Source organism: Salmo salar, chromosome 13, assembly GCF_965601325.2.
Source record: "Salmo salar chromosome 13, fSalSal1, whole genome shotgun sequence".
Classification (NCBI taxonomy): domain Eukaryota; kingdom Metazoa; phylum Chordata; class Actinopteri; order Salmoniformes; family Salmonidae; genus Salmo; species Salmo salar.
The window spans coordinates 12,216,693-12,233,027 of NC_138303.1; the positions used below are offsets into that span (position 1 = coordinate 12,216,693).

The 16,335-nt window shown below is 42.4% G+C and overlaps 1 non-coding gene across 1 annotated transcript; it reads right to left on the reverse strand.

Moving 5' to 3' along the window:
* Nucleotides 1-5,195: 5,195 nt before the first annotated feature.
* On the reverse strand, nucleotides 5,196-5,269 carry trnaa-ggc (transfer RNA alanine (anticodon GGC)). Its single transcript has one exon. It is a non-coding gene; the product is annotated as a tRNA-Ala (tRNA).
* Nucleotides 5,270-16,335: the final 11,066 nt, after the last annotated feature.

A 16,335-nucleotide genomic window follows, 5' to 3' on the forward strand; every position in this document is an offset into this window, starting at 1 on the left:
CCCCCCGACACAAACTACTGCAGCATAAATACTGGAGGCTGAGACAGGAGGGGTCAGGAGACACTGTGGCCCCATCCGATGACACCCCCGGACAGGGCCAAACAGGTAGGATATAACCCCACCCACTTTGCCAAAGCACAGCCCCCACACCACTGGAGGGATATCTCCAACCACCAACATACCATCCCGGGACAAGGAAGAGTATAGCCCACAAAGATCTCCGCCACGGCACAACCCAAGGGGGGGCGCCAACCCAGACAGGAAGACCACGTCAGTGACTCAACCCACTCAAGTGATGCACCCCTCCCAGGGACGGCATGGAAGAACACCAGTAAGCCAGTGACTCAGCCCCTGTAATAGGGATAGAGGCAGAGAATCCCAGTGGAAAGAAGGGAAACCGGCCAGGAATGGAATTAATTGTATTTTTTTTTTTTTCATCCTGACTGTGGGAGGGGTCTTGAATGGTTGAGGGACAGCTATTGGGGAACTATGGGGGGGATCTTGGAGGGTTCGGGTTCACGATTTTTGGCCTGGTGGTAGATCGGTCAACGTGCCTTTGAGCAGGGCATTGACCCTGGATGCTTCTGTGTGTCGCTCTGAATGGGAATCTGTTGGATGACTGGTATGATGTAGTTATTGAGCGGCTTCACTGCAAGTATATTGTATGTTTCGAATATTCAATAAATAATAAAAAAAATTAATAAATAAATGGTATACTCCTCACGTCCTCTCACCTCGCCTACTTCTAAAAACCCATTGGAAGAGAAAACCTGAGGTCCCGCCCCCCTGACCTTCTCCAGTGTCATAACGTTGCCCTCTTTGGGTTTTCTATGCACCATTCCCCTACCTCTGTCTCCCACACCCAGGCTCTGTGAGAGCGGTCGTAAATTCCTAATGAGAATGTCCTGCCTCATGGCCACAGTATGGAGACAGAGTGGGTTTCATAGAAAGAACCAAGGAGTTCTTCCACCTCACAGGACTGGAGAACCGAATTACATTTATGTTCTGGAGAAGGTATAAAAGATCGGTGAAGATTCCACCTACGAACTGGTCCGTTTGGTACAATTTTGTGAAACTCATGAGAGACAATACGGCCACATTACCATGGCGCTGTTTATATAATAGCCTCAGTTGTGAGACTTACATCTAATGGTTGTATAAAAATGAATGAATAAGGATAAAGCAATTGGGAATATGTTGGCATGCTTGTAAGATGTTAATGTGAGAGAATTGTATTTCTGTTTAAAGTTTCAACAAGTCATTGGCACGTCCCCATGAACAGACGGGACCTGGCGTCATGAGACAGCCTTTTTCTGTTATCCGAATATAACCCCCACCCAGTGTTTCTATCACCAGACCATCTTACCTCAATAACGAGAGGGCCAAGGTTTGACCATGCATTCCGTTTTCTGAACTTTAACCATACAACATGATTAACCTCTATCGGCTAGGTGGGACGCTTGCGTCCCACCTACGTAACAGCCACTGGCAGCCTGTGGTGCGATTTTCAAAACCTTAAAAATCCTATTACTTCAATTTCTCAAACATATGACTATTTTACAGCTATTTAAAGACAAGACTCTCGTTAACCTGTTAGGGCTAGGGGGCAGTATTGACACGGCTGGATAAAAAAACATACCCGATTTAATCTGGTTACCACTCCTACCCAGTAACTAGAATATGCATATACTTATTACATATGGATAGAAAACACCCTAAATTTTCTAAAACTGTTTGAATGGTGTCTGTGAGTATAACAGAACTCATTTGGCAGGCAAAACCCTGAGACATTTTCTGACAGGAAGTGGATACCTGATGTGTTGTATTACCTTTAAACCTATCCCATTGAAAAACACAGGGGCTGAGGAATATTTTGGCACTTCCTATTGCTTCCACTAGATGTCACCAGCCTTTACAAAGTGTTTTGAGTCTTCTGGAGGGAGATCTGACCGAACAAGAGCCGTGGAACGATGATGGCCCATTAGACACCTGGCGCGCGAGTTCATGTTGGGTACCCTCGTTCCAATACGTTATAAAAGAGTATGCATTCGTCCACCTTGAATATTATTCATGTTCTGGTTAAAAAAGGCCCTAATGATTTATGCTATACAACGTTTGACATGTTTGAACGAACGTAAATATATTTTTTCCCCTCGTTCATGACGAGAAGTCCGGCTGGCTTAGATCATGTGCTAACAAGACGGAGATTTTTGGACATAAATGATGAGCTTTTTTGAACAAAACTACATTCGTTATGGACCTGTGATACCTGGAAGTGACATCTGATGAAGAGAATCAAAGGTAATGGATTATTTACATAGTATTTTCGATTTTAGATCTCCCCAACATGACGTCTAGTCTGTATCGCAATGCGTATTTTTCTGGGCGCAGTGCTCAGATTATTGCAAAGTGTGATTTCCCAGTAAGGTTATTTTTAAATCTGGCAAGTTGATTGCGTTCAAGAGATGTAAATCTATAATTCTTTAAATGACAATATAATATTTTACCAATGTTTTCTAATTTTAATTATTTAATTTGTGACGCTGACTTGACTGCCGGTTATTGGAGGGAAACGATTTCCTCAACATCAATGCCATAGTAAAACGCTGTTTTTGGATATAAATATGAACTTGATTGAACTAAAAATGCATGCATTGTCTAACATAATGTCCTAGGAGTGTCATCTGATGGAGATTGTAAAAGGTTAGTGCATCATTTTAGCTGGTTTTATGGTTTTGGTGACCCTGTCTTTGAATTGACAAAACATTACACACAACTCTTGTAAATGTACTGTCCTAACATACTCTAAATTTATGCTTTCGCCGTAAAACCTTTTTGAAATCGTAAAACGTGGTTAGATTAAGGAGATGTTTATCTTTCAAAGGGTGTAAAATAGTTGTATGTTTGAAAAATTAGAATTTTGACATTTATTTGGATTCAAATTTGCCGCTCTTGAAATGCACCTGCTGTTGATGGAGTGCACCACGGGTGGCACGCTAGCGTCCCACCTAGCCCATAGAGGTTAATCTAACCACACTGTCCGATTTCAAAAAGGCTTTACAACGAAAGCAAAACATTAGATTATGTCAGCAGAGTACCAAGCCAGAAATAATCAGACACCCATTTTTCAAGCCAGCATATAATGTCACCAAAACCCAGAAGACAGCTAAATGCAGCACTCACCTTTGATGATCTTCATCAGATGACAACCCTAGGACATTATGTTATACAATACATGCATGTTTTGTTCAATCAAGTTCATATTTATATCAAAAACCAGCTTTTTACATTAGCATGTGACGTTCAGAACTAGCATACCCCCCGCAAACTTCCGGGGAATTCGCTAACATTTTACTAAATTACTCACGATAAACGTTCACAAAAAGCATAACAATTATTTTAAGAATTATAGATACAGACCTCCTCTATGCACTCGATATGTCCGATTTTAAAATAGCTTTTTGGTGAAAGCACATTTTGCAATATTCTAAGTACATAGCCCAGGCATCACGGGCTCGCTATTTAGACACCCGGCAAGTTTAGCACTCACCATAATCATATTTACTATTATAAAAGTTTGATTACCTTTTGTTGTCTTCGTCAGAATGCACACCCAGGACTGCTACTTCAATAACAAATGTTGGTTTGGTCCAAAATAATCCATCGTTATATCCAAATAGCGGCGTTTTGTTCGTGCGTTCCAGACACCATCCGAAATAGTAAAGAAGTGTCGCGCGCATGGCGCAATTCGTGACAATAAAATTCTAAATATTCCATTACCGTACTTCGAAGCATGTCAACCGCTGTTTAAAATCAATTTTTACGCCATTTTTCTCGTAGAAAAGCGATAATATTCCGACAGGGAATCTCCTTTTCGGCAAACAGAGGAAAAAATCCCAAAGGCGGGGGCGGTCGGGTCATGCGCATAAGCCCAGTGTCCCTTGATCGGCCACTTGAGATAGGCGATAATGTGTTTCAGCCTGGGGCTGGAATGACGACATTCTGTTTTTTCCCGGGCTCTGAGCGCCTATGGACGACGTGGGAAGTGTCACGTTAGAGCAGAGATCCTTAGTAAATGATAGAGATGGAAAAGAAGTTCAAGAAATGGTCAGACAAGCCACTTCCTGTAAAGGAATCTCTCAGGTTTTGACCTGCCATTTGAGTTCTGTTATACTCACAGACACCATTCAAACAGTTTTAGAAAATTTAGGGTGTTTTCTATCCATATGTAATAAGTATATGCATATTCTAGTTACTGGGTAGGAGTGGTAACCAGATTAAATCGGGTATGTTTTTTATCCAGCCGTGTCAATACTGCCCCCTAGCCCTAACAGGTTAAACTCTTAGACTATCGATACCGACAGAAAAAGAACAAGTCTTTGATATTAATTACTAGTCTGCAGCTAGGAATTTGGTATCATTGAATGCAAAGACCGTTGAAACTGCCATTCTATAACAACATGAATGAATGTCACTCTGAATGATCCATTCTAACCACGACAGAGAGAGAGAGAGAGAGAGAGAGAGAGAGAGAGAGAGAGAGAGTGCTGACAAACTCTCCAACAGAAACAAACTTTTCAACAAAGATCCCGACGACACACTGAGCGTAAATATATATATTGATTGCAATTATTCCCGAATGAGTGAGCGTTCATGTGCAAAGGGTTAGCATTTCAATTGTTATAATTATCAACTCTGTAGTGTCTTCTCAGCCTCCCCCACTCCCCTTTTGTTTAACAAGCTGCCATGCCGGTTTAGCCCACTAGGGCACATTCCTCTAACATTTCTTGTAACAATATCTACTGTTTGTTATGCATTTCTGTGAATTACTTAGTTAGTAAATAAATGATGTTAAGACAATTGATCTATGGATGACTCCTAGTGAAGACCGGGTTCGTGCAGATAACCAACAATTTACGACGTTTGGAATGAGACTGACGAGGTAACTAATACGTCATTAATCAGAAGACTAATAGATCAGATATTATAATATCTGAAAGTTATATTAGGAAAATTATAACTTTGTAATCTGAATATTTTCCTTGGTGCCCCGACCTCCTAGTTAATTACAGTTACACGATTTATCAGTTTAATCGCGTAATAATAATTATAGAGAGTTATTTGATAAACATGTCTTCAGTTTTAATGATGACAAAGACACGACACCACCAATCGGTACAATGAAATGCTTGAAAAGGTTCTGCTGTGATTTGAACTCAGGAACTCCTGTTTGCCAGACAGGTGCTTTAACCAACTAAGCCACAGAACCCATAGATGTGAGGTCTGTTGCAGAACACCCACATCTATTTGAATCAAACCAGTCTCATTCATTTAACCCATATCTCTGTCTCGCAAAATGAGATGTCACAAAACAGCTGTAATTTCTTGATATTGGACTCGATACGGACACCTTCAATTGTCTAGCAACAGGGTTTCTTAAGGTATGGTTTGGGACCCAAAGTGGGCCCTGAGAATGTGAGAGGCGGGTCGCGAGATATGAGTAAATATTTATAGTCACACACTATTTCGGTCACTATGTCGGTCGTTCGAGGAGAGTACATTTCTCATCTGGGTCTCAAGCTGAATAAGCTGAAGAAACTCTGTTCTACTAATTCTAATTGGTGTCTTCTCTGAACAACTATCTCCCTATAGAGACCATTCTAATAGGTGTCTTCTCTGAACAACTACCTCCCTATAGAGACCATTCTAATTGGTGTCTTCTCTGAACAACTACCTCTCTCTAGAGACCAGATTCACACGGAATTGTTGTGCAATTTAAATGTTTGAATATGAAACTATTTGTGAAAAGATTAAGTGTAATTTTAGCTTCCAAATGAGAGAATTGGGTTTTCATAAGGTTAGAGCCCTGCTCAATCAGTGGCCCGCTGCAGGCAGAACAGTTGGAACTGGAGCAGCAGCACGGCCAGGTGAACTGGGGACAGCAAGGAGTCATCAAGCCAGGTAGTCCTGAGGCATGGTCCTCGCTCTTTCATTCAAGCCCAACCCCCTCTCTTTGTGTAACAAGCCATCATACAGGTTCCGTCCACCAAGGACGTTTTCTGTATGACATCATTTGCATTCTGTGTATATGTAATTCTGTGTGATTAGTTAGGTATTTAGTAAATAAATCATTAAACCCAATTTTGTATTGCTGATTCAACTTGTTAGTCAGGGTTCGTGAAGATAACCAAGAATTTACAACTTTCAGATGAGACTGAAATAAGGTGACGATTAATATTGACTGCTATTGATGTAAAATATTACTAGGTCTTTAAGAGTTTATTCGGAAGATAACAGCTCTATAAACATTATTTTGTGGTGCTCCAACTTTCTAGTTAATTACATTTACATGATTAGCTTAATCAGGTAATATTAATTACAGAGAAAGGATTTTATAGAATAGCATGTCATAACACTTAATCCGGCATACCCAAAGACACGACAGACCATTCTAATTGGTGTCTTCTTTGAACAACTACTACTCTGTCTAGAGACGATTCTAATTGGTGTCTTCTCTGAACAACTACCTCTCTCTAGAGACCATTCAAATCAAATGAAATGTATTTATATAGCCCTTCTTACATCAGCTGATATCTCAAAGTGCTGTACAGAAACCCAGCCTAAAACCCCAGCAAGCAATGCAGGTGTAGAAGCACGGTGGCTAGGAAAAACTCCCTAGAAAGGCCAAAACCTAGAAAGAAACCTAGAGAGGAACCAGGCTATGAGGGGTGGCCAGTCCTCTTCTGGCTGTGCCGGGTGGAGATTATAATAGAACATGGCCAAGATGTTCAAATGTTCATAAATGACCAGCATGGTCAAATACTAATAATCACAGTAGTTGTTGAGGGTGCAACAAGTCAGCACCTCAAGAGTAAATGTCAGTTGGCTTTTCATAGCTGATCATTGAGAGTATCTCTTCCGCACCTGCTGTGTCTAGAGAGTTGAAAACAGCAGGTCTGGGACAGGTAGCACGTCCGGTGAACAGGTCAGGGTTCCATAGCCGCAGGCAGAACAGTTGAAACTGGAGCAGCAGCACGGCCAGGTGGACTGGGGACAGCAAGGAGCCATCATGCCAGGTAGTCCTGAGGAATGGTCCTAGGACTCAGGTCCTCCGAGAGAGAGAAAGAAAGAGAGAAAGAGAGAATTAGAGAGAGCATACTTAAATTCACACAGGACACCAGATAAGACAAGAGAAATACTCCAGATATAACCATTCTAATTGGTGTCTTCTCTGAACAATTACCTCTCTCTAGAGACCATTCTAATAGGTGTCTTCTCTGAACAACTGCTTCTCTCTCTAGAGACCATTCTAATAAGTGTCTATAGCCAATGATCTTTAGTAAAGCTAGTCTCAGAATTTGGTAGAAAAGTTCCTCTTCACGCAACAAACACATTTTCATCTAGGACCGATGACCTTGATGGATCATCCACCTTTTTAAGAAGTGACTCAAGATCTCCTCCTGGACCCCTGAACTGATTTCCACAAAACTTGGTGTACAGCATCTATAAACCAAGGTCTTTACTAATCCCATCAATTAAGTTGATATCTTAAAAAGCATGACCACAGTAAGCCAATGAATTTGAGTGTGGGCGTGGCCTGACTTCAACATCTCCTCCTCGACTGCTAAACTGATTTCTGCAAAACATGGTGTACAGCATCTACAGACAAAGACATTTAATAACAAACAAACAAATTTAAAATGTAAATCTTAAATGGCATGGCTACTGTGTGCCAATGAATTTGAGTGGCCTGACACATGACACATGGCCTGGTGGCTGAGATCATGTTTAAATATCTATCAATGAAACAGTGTACCAATAGCGCATTGCCACAACTCTTTGAATACTAAGGATGTGGCAGTACTATAACATACATATGTTCTGACATGAATACTTACAGTTATGGTCTTGGAGTGTTGGAGCCCCCCCCCCCACCCCCCCCCCCTTGCTTTGCTATGCATCTCAATACTCTACACTTTTCCCTGCAGTCTGAACTTGTCCATTACCCAACATGGATACAACAGTATAAGATTGGTGTAAAGGCCAGAATGTCGTTTTTGCCAATCCCTGTTCATACTGAGGAACCGTCTTCTGTAGCTCAACCATGTTATTTATGGTAATTGGTTCAATTTAGTTACTGTGCGATGGCCATTTTAGCAGGAATTTCGATCAACCTTGTGTGTCCTTGCGGCAGTGTCTATTGAAAGTGACGTCCACACCAATAACTACTGACCATATCATTTTATGGGCGTGGGGGGAGTTTTGCTGCTATATAAGAGAGTCCAAATTATTGAACTGCAGGGAAAGGTGAACTGAGACAGGAAGTTCTTCATGCCAGCCCTTTTGCTCACTTAAAGCTGCAGTAGGTACTTCTGGAGAAAGCAGACTTTGCTAGCAATAGTGCAAAGTTAGCTGGAAAGTTGGCCATTTTATGTAGGTGACTGGTGCTTTCTTGGCAAAAAAACAGGCTTTGTTCAGTCACTTTACCAACTTTATTATCCATAATGTAAAGTGAATGCATAAACAGGAATGTTACCAACAAACAGACACTTATCTGGTAGGTAGGAAACAACACCTCCACTTTGCTAATCCTCAACACAGGGGCCCCACAAGGGTGCGTGCTCAGCCCCCTTCTGTACTCCAAGTTCACCCATGACTGCGTGGCCACGTACGCTTCCAACTCAATCATCAAGTTTGCAGACAACACAACAGTAGTAGGCCTGATTACCAACAATGACGAGACAGCCACAGGAGGTGAAGGCCCTGGGAGAGTGGTGCCAGAAAAATAACCACTCACTCAACGTCAACAAAGCGAAGGAGCTGATTGTGGACTTCAGGAAACAGCAGAGGGAGCATGCCCCTATCCACATCAACGGGACTGCAGTGGAGGTGAAAAGCTTCAAGTTCCTTGGCATACTGTGATGGAAATTCTAACCAAGTGAGAGAGTCTTTGTTATTTCTTCAAACAATCAATATTTATTATTGATTAAGAATTGTAATAATGGAGGTGAATTGCTGAGAACCCAACGAGCAGATTTGGGTTACAGCTTTTTATAGTAAAGTACATCATCCTGAATGTTCATGACAAACAACAGATGCGTAGAATTATACAAAGGTACATTGTGCTATCAAGCAACAAAAGATTTACATTGCGCCAGGTTTCTGTCTCTAGGTCATTTACTGCTTGTTTATACAGGGTTCTCTTCTAAGTTTTGCACTCCTTAACACACAGATACTAATGCAACAAGTCCAGTGTCCAGCATTTCATAGACACTAATCATTCAATGGAATGCAGGCTGTAGGTTGTATCACCAAGCCATCATAAATCAATTGCCAGAGGCCCAACTCAGTCCCACAGACACAGATGAGAGAGTACTGAAAAACCTTATTTGACGCATAAACAGTATTATAACAAAGTCTTGTCATTTTTCTGCCATAGTTCACATCACTGAAATGGTCCACCCACACAGACTGTGTGGTGAAGAAGACGCAACACAGACTATACACAGACTTGAAATCACTGGCCACTTTAACAATGCAACACTAGTCACTTTAATAATTTTTTTATAATGTTTACATACTGCTTTACTGCTCATATGTACATACTGTATTCTATTCTACTGTATTTTAGTCAATGCCACTCCGACATTGCTCGATCTAATATTATTATATTTCCTAATATCAAATCAAATGCGCCGAATACAACAGGTGTAGACCTTACAATAAAATGCTTACTTACAAGCCCTTAACCAACAATGTAGTTTTAAGAAAAATACATAAAGAAATAAGAAATAAAGTAACAAATAATTAAAGAGCAGCAGTAAAATAACAGTAGCGAGGCTATATACAGGGGGTACCGTTACAGAGTCAATGTGTGGGTAGAGTTATTAAAGTGACTTATGCATAGATAATAACAGAGAGTAGCAGCAGCGTAAAAGAGGGTGGGGGGGAAATGCAAGTAGTCTGGGTAGCCATTTGATTAGATGTTCAATAGTCTTATGGATTGGGGGTAGGAGCTGTCACAGGCCGGCTCATAGCCTGTGGCAAAAATGAGGGGACATGAACAACAGGTATAGGCCAATCAAAAGGAGCTTTATTGTAAACCAAAAACTATTAACTTTAAACAAAGAAAAAGGAATGAGGTGTGGAAATGTCATAATGTAGGGTGTATGTAAAGTGCATGGATGCATGAATCTGTGTGTGTGAACATGACTGAGTGGAAACTAAGTAAACCTACAAAGGAACAAACAAAACAGGATCATACCTGGAGGAGCAGAGAGAGAGAGAGAGAGAGAGAGAGAGAGAGAGAGAGAGAGAGAGAGAGAGAGAGAGAGAGGCAACGGTACCGCTGGCTCTTAGGTAGCAGAGAGAACAGTCTGGGACGAGGGTGGCAGGAGTCTTTGACAATTTTTAGGGCCTTCCTCTGACACCGCCTGGTATAGAGGTCCTGGATGGCAGGAAGCTTGGAAACAGTGATGTACTGGGCCGTACGCACCACCCCCTGTAGTGTCTTTACCGGTCAGAGGCTGAGCAGTTGCCATACCAGGCAGTGATGCAACCAGTCAGGATGCTCTCGATGGTGCAGCTGTAGAACCTGTTGAGGATCTGAGGACCCATGCCAAATCTTTTCAGTCTCCTGAGTTTGAGTTGGAGTTTATTTTATTTTTACAGGGACAGTGCACATTAATCAACGTTTCAGTAAAAGTGCAGGTTTTAGCCAGCCGGCTAATTTTCAACTGCAGTCCCTGGGCAGGTTATTATTAAAAGCAATTACAATATAGACAATCATTGAGCAGTGAGCACACACAGAGCAACATAGTACAAGCAAAACGTAGCATACAGACAGAGCAACATAGAACAAAAAGCAACAAGACAAAATCCATAAAAGCAACAAAGTGTTTCCACACCTCACAAGCTACAGACAACAGACGACATGGAAAGCGGCAATACAGAGCTAGGGATTATGTTCACAAATCTGATTGACCTTTAGCCATGTCTTCATGCATTTTGTGAAAGTGTGATAGGTGGTGCAATTATGTGTGTCTGATGGCAGTGTATTCTAGACATGGGAAGCTCTCACAGAGAAAGCGGATTTACTAAATGTGCTTTTCCTTAAGGGAACTAACTATACAGTCACCTCTCATGGCAGACGTTGTGGATCTGCTGCCATATGTTTGGGTTTTCTGTTTAACAAAAATACTGTGTGGAGGGGGAGCCAGGCCATTTAGGATCTTGAATACAAGACATGCGTCGGTGTATTGCACAAGATTTTCCCAACTCAGAAGCTCATGCTTTTTGAGGATGTAACAGTGATGATGGCTATTGGGCTTCCTATCAAGAACTTTGAGAGCCTGTTTGTAGACAGACTGAATAGGTTTTAATGTTGTTCAGTTATCTTGGGCCCAACTAGTCAATCAGTATGTTAAGTGGGGAAGTATCATAGATTTGAAGTACAGTTTTGCTACCTTGGTAGTCAAACAATTTCGTATAAATCGTAAATTAGCTAGGTTGAATTTGGTTATTTGAATTAACTTTTCACATGCTTTTTAAAAGAGAGGTTGGAATCAAGTATGATGCCAAGGTACTTAAAATCAGATACCACCTGGAGCTTCTCCCCTGACACATAGACATCTGGCTCAGTAGCATCTGTTGCCCTCTTTGTGAAGAACATGCAAACAGTTTTTTTCACATTGAGATGCAAAGTCACTGAGCCACTTTGTAACCTGGATCATTACAGTAGTGAGTTCTTGTGCAGATTGTTGTTGGTCTTTGCATGCACATACAGTGAGGGAAAAAAGTATTTGATCCCCTGCTGATTTTGTACATTTGCCCACTGACAAAGAAATGATCAGTCTATGAATGGTAGGTTTATTTGAACAGTGAGAGAAAGAATAACAAAAAAATCCAGAAAAACGCATGTCAAAAATGTTGTAAAATGATTTGCATTTTAATGAGGGAAATAAGTATTTGACCCCCTCTCAATCAGAAAGATTTCTGGCTCCCAGGTGTCTTTTATACAGGTAACGAGCTGAGATTAGGAGCACACTCTTAAAGGGAGTGCTCCTAATCTCAGCTTGTTACCTGTATTAAAGACACCTGTCCACAGAAGCAATCAATCAATCAGATTCCAAACTCTCCACCATGGCCAAGACCAAAGAGCTCTCCAAGGATATCAGGGACAAGATTGTAGACATACACAAGGCTGGAATGGGCTACAAGACCATCGCCAAGCAGCTTGGTGAGAAGGTGACAACAGTTGGTGCGATTATTCGCAAATGGAAGAAACACAAAAGAACTGTCAATCTCCCTCGGCCTGGGGCTCCATGCAAGATCTCACCTCGTGGAGTTGCAATGATCATGAGAACGGTGAGGAATCAGCCCAGAACTACACGGGAGGATCTTGTCAATGATCAAGGCAGCTGGGACCATGTCACCAAGAAAACAATTGGTAACACACTACGCCGTGAAGGACTGAAATCCTGCAGCGCCCGCAAGGTCCTCCTGCTCAAGAATGCACATATACATGTCCGTCTGAAGTTTGCCAATGAACATCTGAATGATTCAGACGACAACTGGGTGAAAGTGTTGTGGTCAGATGAGACCAAAATGGAGCTCTTTGGCATCAACTCATCTTGCTTGGAGGAGGAGGAATGCTGCCTATGACCTCAAGAACACCATCCCCAACGTCAAACATGGAGGTGGAAACATTATGCTTTGGGGGTGTTTTTCTGCTAAGGGGACAGGACAACTTCACCGCATCAAAGGGACGATGGACGGGGCCATGTACCGTCAAATCTTGGGTGAGAACCTCCTTCCCTCAGCCAGGGCATTGAAAATGGGTCGTGGATGGGTATTCCAGCATGACAATGACCCAAAACACATGGCCAAGGCAACAAAGGAGTGGCTCAAGAAGAGGCACATTAAGGTCCTAGAGTGGCCTAGCCAGTCTCCAGACCATAATCCCATAGAAAATCTGTGGAGGGAGCTGAAGTTTCGAGTTGCCAAACGTCAGCCTCGAAACGTTAATGACTTGGAGAAGATCTGCAAAGAGGAGTGGGACAAAAACCCTCCTGAGATGTGTACAAACCTGGTAGTCAACTAAAAGAAACGTCTGACCTCTGTGATTGCCATCAAGGGTATTGCCACCAAGTACTTGTTTTGCAGAGGGGTCAAATACTTATTTCCCTCATTAAAATGCAAATCATTTTAGAACATTTTTGACATGCATTTTTCTGGATTTTTTTGTTGTTCTTCTGTCTCTCACTGTTCAAATAAACCTACCATTAAAATTATAGACTGATCATTTCTTTGTCAGTGGGCAAATGTACAAAATCAGCAGGGGATCAAATACTTTTTTCCCTCAACGTATATCACTGTATCATCTGCATATATTTGAACTTCAGACCCAGTACAGACAGAAGGCAGATCATTAATGTACAAGCTGAACAGGAGGGGCCCCAGTATTGACCCTTGGGGCACGCCCACATCATAGCTAAGAGTGAGCGACAGCTCATTGCTCACTCTGACACACTGAGTTCTGCCTTCAAGGTATGATTTCATCCATCTCAAGGCATCTGGGGAAAAGTTGAACTTGGACAATTTTGTGATGAGAATCTCATGGTTAATCTCATGGTCAAAAGCCTTTCTTAGGTCCAGAAACACAGCCCCAACAATGCCCCCTTTGTCCATCTTGGACTTCACATTTTCCAGAAGAAAGCAGTTGGCCGTTTCTGTGGAATGTTTCGCTCTGAAGCCAAACTGCATGGAGTGTAACGTGAAGGGGCTGTTGTTGAGGTGGGCAATCAGTTGTTCTGCTACACACTTTTCAAATACCTTCGACACCACAGGTAGTATACTAATGGGCCTGTAGTTACTCACGTCAGCAGGGTCGCCCGATTTAAAGATGGCCGTTATTATGGCCGACTTCCATACCCTTGGAAACACCCCCAGACAAATAGATGTGTTGGTGACCTTAGTAATGGGGCCAATGAGTCGTTTTTAAGAACAGAAGGTAGAGTCCAGCCCAAACACATCTTTAGCTTTAGAGTTCTTTAGTGAGCTAATCACCTTGTTCACCTTTGACTCAGAAACCTCCCTTATGATGAAGACAGGTAGGGTGTCATTTATTAGCACTGAGCCCAAGAAACCAGTGGAGTGGTTCTGTGTCAGTACCCAGACAGAGTCAATAAAGTAGGAATTGAAGGCTATTGCTATTTCGACTGCATCCTGTGTTAGATTGTTATTCACCATGATTTCTGGTCTTTTTGCAGTGTTACTATGGTCTTTCTCTTTGAGTGGGAATAGGTTTTGCTGTGCCCTCCTCATGACTGTCTTGGTGTGCTTGGACCATGTTAGTTTGTTGGTGATGTGGACACCAAGGAACTTGAAGCTCTCAACCTGCTCCACTACAGCCCCGTCGATGAGAATGGAGGTGTGCTCTGTCCTCCTTTTCCTGTAGTTCACAATCATCTCCTTAGTCTTGATCACGTTGAGAGAGAGTTTGTTGTTCTGGCACCACACAGCCAGGTATCTGACCTCTTCCCTATATATTGTCTTGTCATTGTTGGTGATCAGGCCTACCACTGTTGTGTCATTGGCAAATTGAATGATGGTGCTGGAGTCGTACCTGGCCGTGAAGTCATGAGTGAACAGGGAGTACAGGAGGGGACTGAGCACGCACCCCTGATGGGCCCCCGTGTTAAGGATCAGCGTGAAAAATGTGTTGCTACCTACCCTTACCACCTGGTGGAGGCCCGTCAGGAAGTCCAGGATCTAGTTGCAGAGGGAGGTGGTGAGTCCCAGGGTCCTTAGCTTAGTGATGAGCTTTGAGGGCTCTATGGTGTTGAACGCTGAGCTGTAGTCAATGAATAGCATGCTCACATAGGTGTTCCTTTTGTCCAGGTGTGAAAGGGCAGTGTGGAGTGCAATAGAGATTGCATCATCTGTGGATCTGTTGGGGCAGTTATCCCAGGGTGTCTGGGATAATAGTGTTGATGTGAGACATGACCAGCCTTTCAAAGCACTTCATGGCTACAGACGTGAGTGCTACTGGTCGATAGTCATTTAGGCAGGTTAGCTTAGTGTTCTTGGCCACAGGGACTATGGTAGTCTGCTTGAAACATGTTGGTATTACAGACTCCGACAGGGAGAGGTTGAAAATGTCAGTGAAGACACTTGCCAGTTGGTCAGCGCATGCTCGGAGTACACGTCCTGGTAATCTGTCTGGCCCTGCGGCCTTGTGAATGTTGACCTGTTTAAAGGTCTTCCTTACATCAGCTGCGGAGTGTGTGAACACACAGTCATCCGGAACAGCTGGTGCTCCTCTCATGCATGTTTCAGTGTTACTTGCCTTGAAGCGTGCATAGAAGTAATTTAGCTTGCCTGGTAGGCTTGTGTCACTGGACAGCTCTCGGCTGTGCTTCCCTTTGTAGTCTGTAATAGTTTGCATGCAACATCCGACGAGCGCCGGAGCCGGTGTAGTATGATTTGATCTTAGTCCTGTATTGATGCTTTGCCTGTTTGATGGTTCGTCGAAGGGCATAGCGGGATTTTATATAAGCTTCCGGGTTAGAGTCCTGCTCCTTGAAAGTGGCAGCTCTACCCTTTAGCTTAGTGCGGATGTTGCCTGTAATCCATGGCTTCAGTCACTGTGGGGAAGACGTCATCGATGCACTTATTGACGAAGCCAGTGACTGATGTGGTGTACTCCTCAATGCCATCTGATGAATCTGGAACATATCAAATGAGATTTTGTTTTACTACAATGTAAAAAACTATTTAAACTGAGCCATGTTGGTTTAAAAAGCTGACTCTTCCAAATGAAAAATGTATTACTAGCAAAACGTCCTGTAGCTTAGCATCTGCTTCATCTGACCACTTTTTTATTGATTGAGTCACTGGTGATTCCTGCTTTAATTTTTGCTTGTAAGCAGGAGTCAGGAGGATAGAATTATGGTCAGATTTGCCAAATGGAGGGCGAGGGAGCGATTTGTACGCATCTCTGTGTGTGGAATAAAGGTGGTCTAGAGTTTTTTTTTCCCTCTGTTTGTACATTTAACATGCTGATACAAATGAGGTAAAACGGATTTAAGATTTCCTGCATTAAAGTCCCCGGAAACTAGGAGCGCCGTCTTTGGATGAGCTTTTTCCTTTTTGCTTATGGCGGTATACAGCTCATTGAGTGCAGTCTTAGTACCAGCATCGGTCTGTGGTGGTAGACAGCTACATAAAATACAGATGAAAACTCTCCAGGTACAGTTGAAGTCGGAAGTTTACATACACCTTAGCCAAATATATTTAAACTCAGTTTTTCACAATTCCTGACATTTTATCCTC